The sequence below is a fragment of the Bemisia tabaci genome, chromosome 9, assembly GCF_918797505.1.
Source record: "Bemisia tabaci chromosome 9, PGI_BMITA_v3".
Classification (NCBI taxonomy): domain Eukaryota; kingdom Metazoa; phylum Arthropoda; class Insecta; order Hemiptera; family Aleyrodidae; genus Bemisia; species Bemisia tabaci.
Window position 1 is genome coordinate 38,228,804 of NC_092801.1, and position 12,884 is coordinate 38,241,687.

The window sequence follows — 12,884 nt, forward strand, 5'->3', positions numbered from 1 at the left end:
ATCATCGAGATCTGTACATTATGCCAGAGCCAAACAATATTAAATTTTTGCTGTGACAAAACAGTTTTTAAGCGTTGGTTCAGATCAATGGTAATTTTTCACATCCGCTATTGTTACAGATAAGTCCTTATATTCATCGGAAGATTCCGTAGCACCTCGAAGAACAATTCTAGTCGATTGATCGATCAATAATTTCTGAATTTTTTGATATTTCTTAACACATTTCTGAATTTTTTGATTTTTTTAAAACAAATTTCCGAATGTCATATAATTTGACCCAGGAACACTTTAAAATATAAATTTACAGATAAACGTCCTAAATGATACTGTCTAAGTGTACTATGGGCCGTAGTGTTATGTAACTTTCCGGTTTTTTTTTAAATCATAAATTCAGAAAGTAGCAACTGATCGGCGGAACATAGAATTCTTCTCCCATGTGCTAAAGATCGATACCTTAAACATCATCTTTAAAATCTTTTTATTTTTTATTTTAAAGAGAACTAACTACGTTTTAGCCTTGGAATAATTGTATGTCATTATCATTAAATAAATCAAGATACTTCTCGGTGAGCTTTGAGAAAGACTGCTGGTTAGTTTTCTTCGAGAAAATTCAACATAGGTAAGCGGAGACTTGCAACATCGCAAGCAGAGACTCTCCTAAAGTTACGATCATAATGAAGCCCTGTCAAGCACTAACAGGCCAATGAGTTAGTCATATTAATAGAATTATTATGGTCCTCCAGGTATAAAGTTCGGTATAGTTCGAAATTTTAGACTTCCAATTGCTCAATAAAAGTGGAAATCTTCTCCAGAAAAGTCCGATTGAGGAAGGTCGAAGAAAGTGACCCTTCAATCTCAATCAACTCAATAGATAACAGTTTATTTTTAGCTCTGTGCTAATTTTCAATCACAAGTTCAAGTGAAATTAATCCTTACCTCTCATATTCAAGGGAACGTATCCAATAGTGATCGCGTCTCCAATCTGTGAATTACTCAATTTATGGCGCCTTCATTTCGCCCTGACGCAGTCAGTGATACAGATCTTTCCCTCACGCCGCCGCGCCGTCATGCACTCGTTCACTTTCAACGCGAGTTTTACCGACCGTTTAAACTGCGTGGCAAATGTTTCATATTAATTTTTTGGAGAAAGGAAGGTAGAACGGAAAATCATCCGGGATTTTCTTCCGGAAAATAGTAAGGGCTCGCATTTCACATAACACGAATTTTCAGGGAAATTGGTGTTTATTTTTCGGAGAATTTTATTTTAAATTCAATCTACAGAGGGTCTGAAATTTTTAAGGAAGAATATTCAAAAATTACTTCAAAATTGAATATGTTTGCGAGGAAATTTTGCAACATCTGGATGTTCATACGGAGTTTTTCCTTGGCACGGCAGAATTCGCCTAATGAGTTCACTTGCAGTGGCGTGGCGTGAAGTGCGATGTATCGATTGTTATGCCATTTAAACCTATGGTAAAGAATCGATTATTAAGGTGTTCGCTGCGAACACCCTGTTTATCGATCCTTTTTCATAGGTTTATATGGCATAACAATCGATACATCGCAATTCACGCCACGCCACTGTTCACCTGCGTGGTTTCTTTGACTCCATTGATTTTCATTACCGCACATTAAGTTGCTCCCCTAATAAAAGAGCTTAACCACTCTTTGAGATGATCCCTGTTCACAGCCTATCCCTATGTTTCCTAATGCTCACATAAAATGCACTTACGTGCTTTGTGAGCCAGGCTTTGTCGGCGAGAAAAGGTTTCTTAAAATAAGGTGTTTTATTGCACATTTCCTCTTCTTTTTTTATCGTAGCCGCTAATTCGTTCCTCCTCCCGATTCTTACGGATTCCTCCTTTTTTCCCTGTTTCAGAAAGTAGTCTGCGGATTTAGGAGCTGGCGCGGTGTTGCCGGATTTCTGGAGACGGAATGATGATGACACACAGGTTGATGACATCCGGTTGACGGACGGCGGAAATTACTTTTATCCAAAAGTTGCTGGCAAGTTGAACGAGATCATTGGACTGGAGAACATCTTGGATCATCATACGAACCCTGTCGAAATAGAAAACACCCCTTTTCTAGTACTACATATGGATTACAATTTGCAATAAGGAACCACTATCTCTGGCTTTTCCATAGAGAACCTATTTCTGCAGAGGGAAACCAATGGCATATATGTTTTTTTAAGGATTCTCGATGAGAATGAGATTATCATTTTAATTTTTCCTCCAGAGAATCTTCAGTAAATCTAGCGAATCATTCTCATTGCTAATTCTCTTGGAAAATCAGTGGCCTATTAAGAAATTAATTTAAAAAAAAGAAATAAAAATAAAAAAAAAGATGGAAAAGGTTGGGATTTTTACCTAAGAAAGCTTATCCTAACTATCATATGGCATAGATCAGAAAATTTACCGAAACTCTTGAAAATCTACACCTACCTGGACAGAGAGTAATGTGTCCCATGAATCACCATGCTTTATTCTGAAGTGTATGACGACATGACTTTCTCATTAAATGTCATGTTGTCACCTTTCGGTCATAGTATCACAAGCACCATGCGACGTTTAAAAATTTCCGCCGCCATTTTATTTTTTCGCAGACAAATTTTTCAACGAAACTGTCCGAAAATTTCACTGAATTTTCTTTGTGCTGCCGATAAAATTCAGTGAAATTTTCCAACAGATTCAACCAACAATTTCTCTGCAAAAAAAATACAATGGCATCGAGAATTTTTGAAAGTCGCATGGCGTTTGTGATATTTCGGCCGGAAGGTGACGATATAAACCGACGATAAAAAATCTGAACCCAGCAATATCTCCCAAAATGTGCTCCTGTTTTTTTGCAAACTCGAGTCAAGGAAGAAAATTTAACTAAAAATTTTGCCCTACCGACAACAAGGTCTGTAGCATCCGTCATAGTGACAGGGTTGCCAAAAAGGAAGTAATTCACCAGTTTTTGGGCTAAATGGTCTTCAATAAATCAATTTTACCCCACCATTTGGTTCAGTAGCACCAGCCTCTTCCGTGTTACGGAAAAACGCCGTATGAGCCTTCAGGCGTTGCCAAACTTCCCCTGGAAAATCACTAATTTTCAGAAAAAGTTTTGAATGTTGGTCTACCGATTTCTCAGATAATTTTGTTTGTAATTAGATCTAAAACATCTGAAAATTTCAAGGAAAAATATTCATAATTTTTCTGAAAAATAAACATTTTATCCAAGGACATTTAGCAACTCTCGAATGTTCATACGGCGTTCTTCCTTAGCACGGCAGTAATCTCCTCAGCGATTGACGTCACACGCCACCAAAGAGACCTAATCTTTTAGGGCATTTTTGATTCTGTGTCAGGTCAGCTGTTCGCGCTATCTTTTTTCGCAAACAAGATCGCAGGAGCTGTCTCTGTTTTTGTATCTCAAGCACAGTCCAGTGTTGTTGTTTCAAATATTTCTTATTACTGCGTCGATTCCGGTGTAAATTCTCTCTCAAGTTCCTAGTTTTTTTTTTTTAGTTCCTCGCGAACGCGCTCTGTATCGGAAAATCGGTCAAAGTATTCAAGTACATGTCCGTATTTGTATTTGTTTACTTTTTATAGTATTCATCTACAAGCTGATAAATTAGGGAGCCGTCAAAGAACGCAAAGCTGGTATCCGTTTGCATCTCGTCGGACGAATTGAATTCCCGGTTCATGTTGCCGACAATGCTTCAGCTTGATTTCCCGTGAGTAAAAATTGATAAATTAATAATAAAGTAAATTAAATAATGCAAGTCCTCACTAGTTTGAATCCACACTTTCGCTGTTCCATGTTTCGAGTAGCCAGGCGGGATGAGAAGTAAAACTTATATCGAACATGAACTTCCATCAAAATTTTACGTCGTGCCTCCCATAGGTTCCGTGAACATTTTAAGCCCCTTTGCGAGAAATTGATACGTCTCGTGTCAATAACCGAAGTTCACTAAAGTTAAAGCATGGAATCAATCCGGGATTTCTACGGGAATGAAAAATATCCGTCAAAATCTAGGAATTGGTGCTAAAATGCATATTTTCAAAGGAGAAATTTGGCAACATTCGAATGCTTATACGGCGTTTTCACTTGGCATGGCAGTAGTGAACGCCTTGAAACACGGTGATGTACAATTCAGCAGGCGCAGTGTAGGCAATTTGCACATCGGATCGTAGGTGAAACAGTGTAGCGTTTGAAGTATCTACGCGATGTTGAAGGCGCTATGTCGGGTGCGCGCTTTGGATTGCCCGTGGTAATCCGATTCGCGGCGTCAGTGGATTGAAAGTGCATCCTTTTATCTGAAATCTCTGCAAGTGCTTTGAATTTTATGAAAAATGTATGAACTACAGCTGCCACACTAATTCTTGTGCATATAACTGCAGCTGCGCTTATCTTATTTGTCAAAAGTACCTCAATCGTGGAAATTTTGCTGCTGAAATCACTTCAATCGCAGTGTGTAATAGTGCACACGGGTAATTGGAGATGTTGCATGTGTGAGGAATTTGCGATTTCACCGTTGATTCTTTTGTAAAAGTTTACGAGAAACACGATGTGGCCACTGGTTTTCTCTGAAATCAACTCCTAAGCTCAAAAAAAGCTCTCAAGTTGAGGCCAAAATGGAGGGAATATCCCACGCTATCCTGAGAGTCCAGCTCTACATCAAGACAAACTCTCCATGCAAAGATAGGGAGCAAATACATTGACAGGGTTGCCACTTTATTTGGGGACTCCAAAACTGAAAACACGGCAAACCTGCATTTGCTCCCTATCTTTGCATGGAGAGTTTGTCTTGATGTAGAGGTGGACTACTATCAGGATAGCGTGGGATATCCCCTCCATTTTGGCCTCAACTTGAGAGCTTTTTTTGAGCTTGGGAGTTGATTTTAGAGAAAGCCAGTGGCACCATCGTGTTTCTCGCGAACTTTTACCTAAGAAAAAGTTGTCAAATCGCAAATTCCTCACACATGCAACATCTCCATTCCCTGTCCCGCGCATACAGCAAAAGAGGAAAAGTACTCTGAAACCGGCTTTTTAACTAATCAGTGAGATTTAACCATGAAAAGACGATTCTACGATGCGCGCGTAACTTGTCCAATCTAAAAAAGTAAATCAGATCTCTGTCACTCTCACAATCAGAATCAGCCCATCGGAATTCTTTCGTGCGCTAACAATAGCTCCTCTTATCAACGTGCGACTCAAATTACGTTGCCTTTGATTACCTGTCCACATCAATATTATGTAAGAAGCTATTTCGGGGTCACTAAAGCGAGCTCTGAGAGCTAGTCCTATCACCTCCGATTTGTTTTGTAGGAGATAGAATGGAGAGAGAAAAGAACAGAAGTCACTATAATTCCCAACTTTTTTATTATTTGAAATGGAAAAGGCTCGATGATTAATAAAGGTCCGCGTTAAGCAAAAGAAACCACGCTATATCTGCCGTTCAAAGTAAAAATGCCGTATCTCCATTCAACACTTTATCAATTTTTCTATGACAAAATGTTCTTTTACACAAAGCCTGACAAATCTTCATCCTTCATTTTTTTGATACACCTCCGCCATACTGCTCGGAATTATAAATGAAGCCTTACGGCCATTAAATTTTCTTGCAATAAAACAGTACGTGCTGGAAAAAGATGCAAAATTTTGAGTGGAGCTACGGCGTTTTTGCTGTGAACGGCAGTTATCAGCCTTTGCCTTTACACCGAACAATTTGTTTTTTTTTTTACACAAGAACGGTTGTACGGATCCTTCTTTATCATTTCTAATGAATTTTATGATAGGAGAAAGAGAAGTTTAATGATAATGAGAATTAGCTGCGTTTTATTTTAAAGATAATCATCCGATGAAAGTTGGCAATGACTGATGCTACTTCGCTACTTTCTGCTTAGTACGATGGAAATCGGCGTTTTTAAAATGAGAATCGTAACCCCTTTGAAGTAGCGAATTAATACCCGATTGAAACAATAATCTTACGACGGTTATTATGTCAATTTCGTCTAAAAATTCCTCAATTTCGTTGCACAAAGAGGAACTTCGCGGAATTCAGCTAAACTCAAATTCCACAAAACAGTCAAATGTCATCGTATAATGATCGAGGACCATAGAAATGTATAATCTGTGTACTTTTGTTTGGATTTTGCTGAGACTCTTTCCTATTTTTGATGGCAGGTCCGGTTCTGGAAAACATGGCAGAAGTAAAGCAGCGATGATTTGCAGGAATTCACTCACAATCAGCTCCATCAAATTGTTGGTCTTGTCCTCCCGTCAAACTCCATAATGGTACGTGACAGTAGCAGCTCCACAAACTGGTCTTGGTCATCGAATCGAGTCTGAAAAACTCGCTCTTTGTTATTTGTGTATTTTGTTTCAGCTATTCGTATCATCCCTGCCTCACGCTTTACCTTAATGGAAAGCTTTAGTTCTCCTGACCATCAGTTTCAACCAGTCGAAGATGAAGCACCATCTCAACTTGTTTCTGTGCGGGCTACATCAGGGACTTAGCGACTGTGTTATTTTACAGTCAGGTACCTGAAGTAGCGCGCGCGGAGGCAAGTTTTTTCTTCAAATCAAGAAACCAATTGCTACTGGTGACATCGCGAGCCCCAAGAAAAACTCATCTTCCCTGTGCTCGACATCTTTTTTATCCTGCAAAGGGTTCATCAGAAGCCCGTTGGTGATTTTTAAAAAAAAATTACACATGTGTAGAATATCCAACACTGAAATGAAGCAAAATTGCATTAAACATTGTGCACGTTATGTCAAAACTTGTAATTTCATCGTGAAACAAATGAAATATTTTTTCTTCTTTATTTGATTCTGTTTTTGCAGCTTAAATTAAGTACGAATGACTTAAATGAGCACCTAAGTATTTTATTGTACAAGTACGTAAATTGAGGTATGCTCCACATCAAATGTAAACTGTTAGAAAAAAGAGGGAACACTTATTTTCCAATCTTAAATGGAGTGTTGCCATTTGAAGGTCTCAAAAAATGTTTGTTAATTGAATTTGCCGTATGTATCCTTTACTTCCTTAATATTTTTGCCATTTATACCATTTTCTAAACAATTTTGTTCGAAACTTTTCACTGGATCAGTTTTGAGTTAACAGCATTATGTTTGTCACTATGGGCGCATTATTTTGCCATTCATTATTTTTTAATATTTCGTGATAAGGTTTCGTTTTTATCAGGTACCTGGGTACTTTGCAAATATGATAGTAGTAATGAGAATTATTCTTTTTGCTGTACAAATATTCTTTCATAAATTTTCTTTACAATCCAATTTTAAGGAGTGTATCCACTCTGATCATTTTAAGAATGGAAATTCAAAACCTGGTAAGCTCCATTAGATGTTACGGAGATCAAACAATGTTTCTCTCATTCAATGAGAATCCAGTGGCCTGAGAATAACAGTTCTAGTGTTGAAAATGAGGCAAACATTTTCAGAAAACTTCCCGATTTTAAAGTCTATCGATCATAGGCCTTCATATTCTTTTACAATGAGATACACTATGAAAATTATAACATTATCTGACAGTGCTTACCATATTTTGAATTTCTACTCTTCATCTAATTGATATGTCGCAGGCAATTAGTCAAATCAGGTACTTTATAAAATTCCTAGATAGATAAGTAGTCACATTTTGACAGTTTAAGAAATTTTGTAAATTATTCATGGCGAAGAACTCACGAGTTTTCAATATTTTTGATAAAATGACTCATCAAATCTAGGAGCTCTCCATGTATCTTCGTCCTCAAATGCTTCTCATTTATTTAAATGTCAAAATTTTAAACTGTCAGTTTTCTATGACATGCTGATAATTTCAAGTTAAACACTCATTCAGAACCCAAATATCGTTGGAAATATCATCGTATGATCCACATTTTTACAGAGGATTCTTTTTTACATGAGCAATGAATTATTTCGTCTATTATTAGGTTCGGAATCAGACAGCATTCGGTCGCATTCTAATCGACTATCAGCCTAGGCATTTGACAAAATGCCTGATTTAACTACTTTCCTGCGACAAGTACAAATGCCCCAACTGTGTTTGAGTACCACACCAAAGAAGTAAAAAGTAATTACCCACAAAATCTTCTCAATGCTTTTCTTTAAAAAAAAAAATGGAAAATAAATTTAAAAAAGAGTATATAAAGGTATTAAGATTGTGCTGTACGTAACAAATAGATAGTAAGACGTTTCAGGAACACAAGATTCAAATGAAAATCAAAGAAGACGGATGCCATGTTGATTGTACTTCATCAGGTGCTCTGGTCTATTTGTTTCCAGGCATCCGTTGGAGTGCAAGCCATATGTGCATTCATTCTATTATCTTCAGTATCATCTTTGGACCTGCAGAACTTCTTCATCAAAAGTCTTCAGTCATCATGAAATTTTTTGAAAATTTTTTGAATTTCTTTATTAAAATTATATTAAATTATTAATATAAAAATATATTATTAAATTTCTTTGAAAATTTTCATGAAATCAGCAGTCAAAACTTCAATCAAGGTTTAGATTTAATAATGTTTCCCACTCCTATGTTACCTACCTATGTCAAGTTGTCTTGAACTTTTTCATGAAACATTTTCGCTATCAATACAATTCTAACGTTGATTTTTTCCGCCTAGTTTATAACAACTAATTTGAACTTTAGTAACCAGGGTGTCTAGCATCACGAAAAACCGGAAAATATCAGGAATTGTGGCTGATCAGGAAAAAATCAGGAAAATCGGAAAAATCGGACGTTTTATCAGGAATTCTTCTTACGCGAATCTCCTCAACGGAGAAAGTCTTCCTGCTTTTTGCCTACCGTGCCAGGAATCGAGAAAAATCAGGAAATATCAGGAATTTTCAAAATGAAAAAATCAGGAATTTTTTATAAAATATCAGGAAATTATCAGGATTTTTCAAAATTAAAGAAAACTAGACACCCTGGTAACATTTCTCAATGTTACAAGCAAATTTTCTTTACCTTCTGTGCTCACTACGGATGCATTGTTTCTATGGCCTGAAAAAATGCTTAATACGTGTTTGGTTTTGAATTTTTTTCAAGGCTTAGATAGTCTTCATTTTTTGGAAGGTGCTTGAATACCTATGATGTATTGTACCTACTATGGCGATTAGTGCTCGTTGTTAAGATATAACAATGCATTTGAAGTTAACTAGATTATCTGGAAAGGCATCACAGTGTATATCGTCGTCCATATTCAAAGAGAACCAGATATCGCTGACTCAGACTCGTGATAGAGGGGGAAAACTGTGCCTTTCAGGCAAACTTAAAAAAATATTTTGAAATAGGTTCAAAACTTCTTCCAAAAGTGCTTGAAAAGTGCTGAATGTTTTATTCCTGAGGCTGCACGAACTATTCTTAGTTTCTCATGCTGCACTGACGAAGAATCACGTTTGCTTTACAGATAGATTTCGCAGAAATATCTACCTATTGCAGACTATGCGATCTCGTCATTTTCGGAAATTTTCGCTGAAAGAGCATCAATCTAGACCTCCTGAGTTAAAATGTAGCCTCTTGAAAAGGTACGATCCTGTCCTCGGGTTCTAATCGCGTCTCTCAACGTATCCTGATACTATGTGAGATGAAGAAATATGTTTGATCTATTGTAAAAAGAAAATACGTCAATAGAACTGCACTTAAGTGGATACGTATGACCAAGACAGATGTGAGCAAAACAGGCATTCTGCTCGATGCCTTACCAATTAGACAGTTGTATGAATGCATCGTCGAATGAGGAATTCAGGCTCGCAAATTCGCAAATAGTAGGTATCTCCGAACTAGGTATGTGATGTGGTATCACGCCGAAACGAAGGAAAATCTTGGCTTCTCTCTCGCCTCGAATTATTAACGTTTGTGGTGCTGCCGTACTGAGAGAAAACGCCGTATGAACCTTCAGGCGTTGCCAAATTTTCTTCGATACAACACAAATTTCCTGGTTAACTTATGAATATTTTTCTTCCAATTTTTCAGTGAACTGTGTTCGTATTTTGATCTATAATTCCTGAACATTTCAAGGAAAAAGATTGATAAAAACTTTCCTCAAAAGTAAAAATTTTATCAAAGGAAATTTGGCACCTCTCGAACGTTCATACGGCGTTCTTCCTTAGTACGGCAGTATGAACGGAGTCATTATGCTCGCCTGGGTAAATGCGAAAATCGAGCGCACGACGACCGACGTTTCGGATTCCGGCGTGTGTATGTGATGTGGTATTCCGCGAAAAAGTAGGAGAATCTTGGATGTACCTCTGTCTCAAATTACTGACATTTACGAATTTAAGCATTGTGGTCGCCTAGCCAAATGTAAAAGTCAAGCACGCAACTTTCAATTCCGGATTAGGCATCTGATTTAGTATCACGCGAAAAAGAGGGAAAATTTAGGTTTTTACTTTTCTCAAGTTTCTCGTTTTTATGATTGTAGAACATTATGCTCGCATCGTTGATTGCGGAAATCTGGCGCGCGATTATTCGCACTCCGGGGCATGACCGGTTGACCGGGGCTTACCGGCCACCATAATCTAATTTTCCAGCACCAGAAAGTACCTAATTTTAAACTTTTTTTCCGGCGTAGGACTCCCTGTTATCTTGAACTTTCAAACACGTATTTTTTTGCATTAGTTACTGCACTCATGTGCTGTAAGGCCCTTAAATTTACTTAGTCCCTACCAAAAGATATGAGGGATTAAAAATAAGGGGGAAAGGAAGCATGTGACATGGCATAATCCCCCGACTTCGAAATTATATTTAAATCAATTTTTCGAGCAGCTCAAAAATGTCCCGGAGACGATTCAATTTTTCGGAATATTCCCTGGGAGGCTCCGCAAATCTCTATTTGGTGCTGAGGAAGACTAGGGTTCATACCCCCTAGAAGCATATGAGGATTTATAGGTAACAATGGTGGATGTGAAAAATGACCTTTTCGAAACACATTCAAAAAACTGTTTTGGCATCGAGAAAATTTTGAGAAAATACTTGAGATGTGATCTTCGAGATCTGTTCATTATGCCAGAGCCAAACATATTCAATTTTTGTGTGGACAAAACAGTTTTTTAAGCGTGTTTCGAAAATGTAATTTTTCACATCCGCCATTGCTACATATAAGGCCTCATATATTGACTGCTTGACATTTTGTTTTTATTCTGCCTTTTCTAATATTTTTAATTAAAATCTATATGAAATTAATGGGAAAGAAGCAACGAACAAAAATTGGTTTCAAAATTTAATACAATTTTAAAAACCATGCATATTGGTGCTAAACACGAATTAAATTGCAAAACATGCAGCATATAAAACTAAAATAACACGTCAGGTTCGGACTTGCTCAGGGTGCCGAAAGATGTCGCTCAGATTCGGGAGAGAAATTTAAAAACTAGGCCCAAGCCCGTTTCTCCTATTCTGCCGTCCTACGGAAGAACGCCGTATGAACCTCCAGGCGTTGCCAAATTTTCTTTGATAAAACACGGATTCCCTAGTAAACCTATGAATATTTACCTTCCCATTTCTCAGGTAATTTCAGTCGCGCTTTCACCTAAAGTTCCGAAAAATGTCGAGGGAAAACATTCAGGCTGAATATGTAGTGGAGTTACAAGAGAATTAGCTATAATAAAATTATCTGAATCAACCAAAATCAAGGGAAAGAAACAGATTAAAAATAAAAATGCAATTATAAAAAAGATAAATCCAAAAAGATCCTTAATTACATAATAAGGATAAAAAAAGACTTTGTCATAAGACCCTACTAGCCCTAAGGGATTATTAGGTATAAAAAAAGTTGAATAAAAAGTTTAAAGTAAAAGTAAATAAAAAAAAGTTCAAAAAAAGTTTCATAAATAAAAGTTTTATCGAAGGAAATTTGGCAACTTCCGAATGTTCATACGGCCTTTTTCCTTAGCGCGGCAGTATTCACAGCTGTGCTTCTCACTTAGCCTTTGAAGCGCCACCACAAATACAAATAAGACAAACGGAAACAAACTAAGTACGGAAAGAGAGCAAGAGATAGGACTGATAGGAGGCGCGCTGATGACGGCGCAGAGATACAACTATACGTACTTGATGGATGTCCGTGTTGCGTGCGCAAAATTGAAGGCGCGATGGTGTGAGGCGTGAACTCCCAATGTTCCGCTCTATGTAGCCAGTGAGATATCGCTCCTGTTCGGGAGAAATATTAAAAAACAAGGTCAGATTACGTCTCTCCTGGCTTCGGCTGTGTTGCTCACGTAGCCTTTGAAGCTTCTCTACAAATAAGACAAACGGAAATAAACGAAGTACGGAGATAGAACAAGAGATAGGAGGCGCGTTGATGACGGCGCAGAGATACAACTATTCGTACTTGATGGATGTCCATGTTGCGTGCGCAAAATTGAAGGCGCGATGGCGTGAGGCGTGAACTCCTAATGTTCCGCTCTATGTAGCCAGTGAGATATCGCTCCTGTTCGGGAGAAATATTAAAAAACAAGGTCAGATTACGTCTCTCCTGGCTTCGGCTGTATTGCTCACGTAGCCTTTGAAGCGTCCCTACAAATAAGACAAATGGAAATAAACGAAGTACGGATATAGAGCAAGAGATACAGGAGGCGCGTTGATGACGGCGCAGAGATACAACTATTCGTACTTGATGGATGTCCATGTTGCGTGCGCAAAATTGAAGGCGCGATGGCGTGAGGCGTGAACTCCTAATGTTCCGCTCTATGTAGCCAGTGAGATATCGCTCCTGTTCGGGAGAAATATTAAAAAACAAGGTCAGATTACGTCTCTCCTGGCTTCGGCTGTATTGCTCACGTAGCCTTTGAAGCGTCCCTACAAATAAGACAAATGGAAATAAACGAAGTACGGATATAGAGCAAGAGATACAGGAGGCGCGTTGATG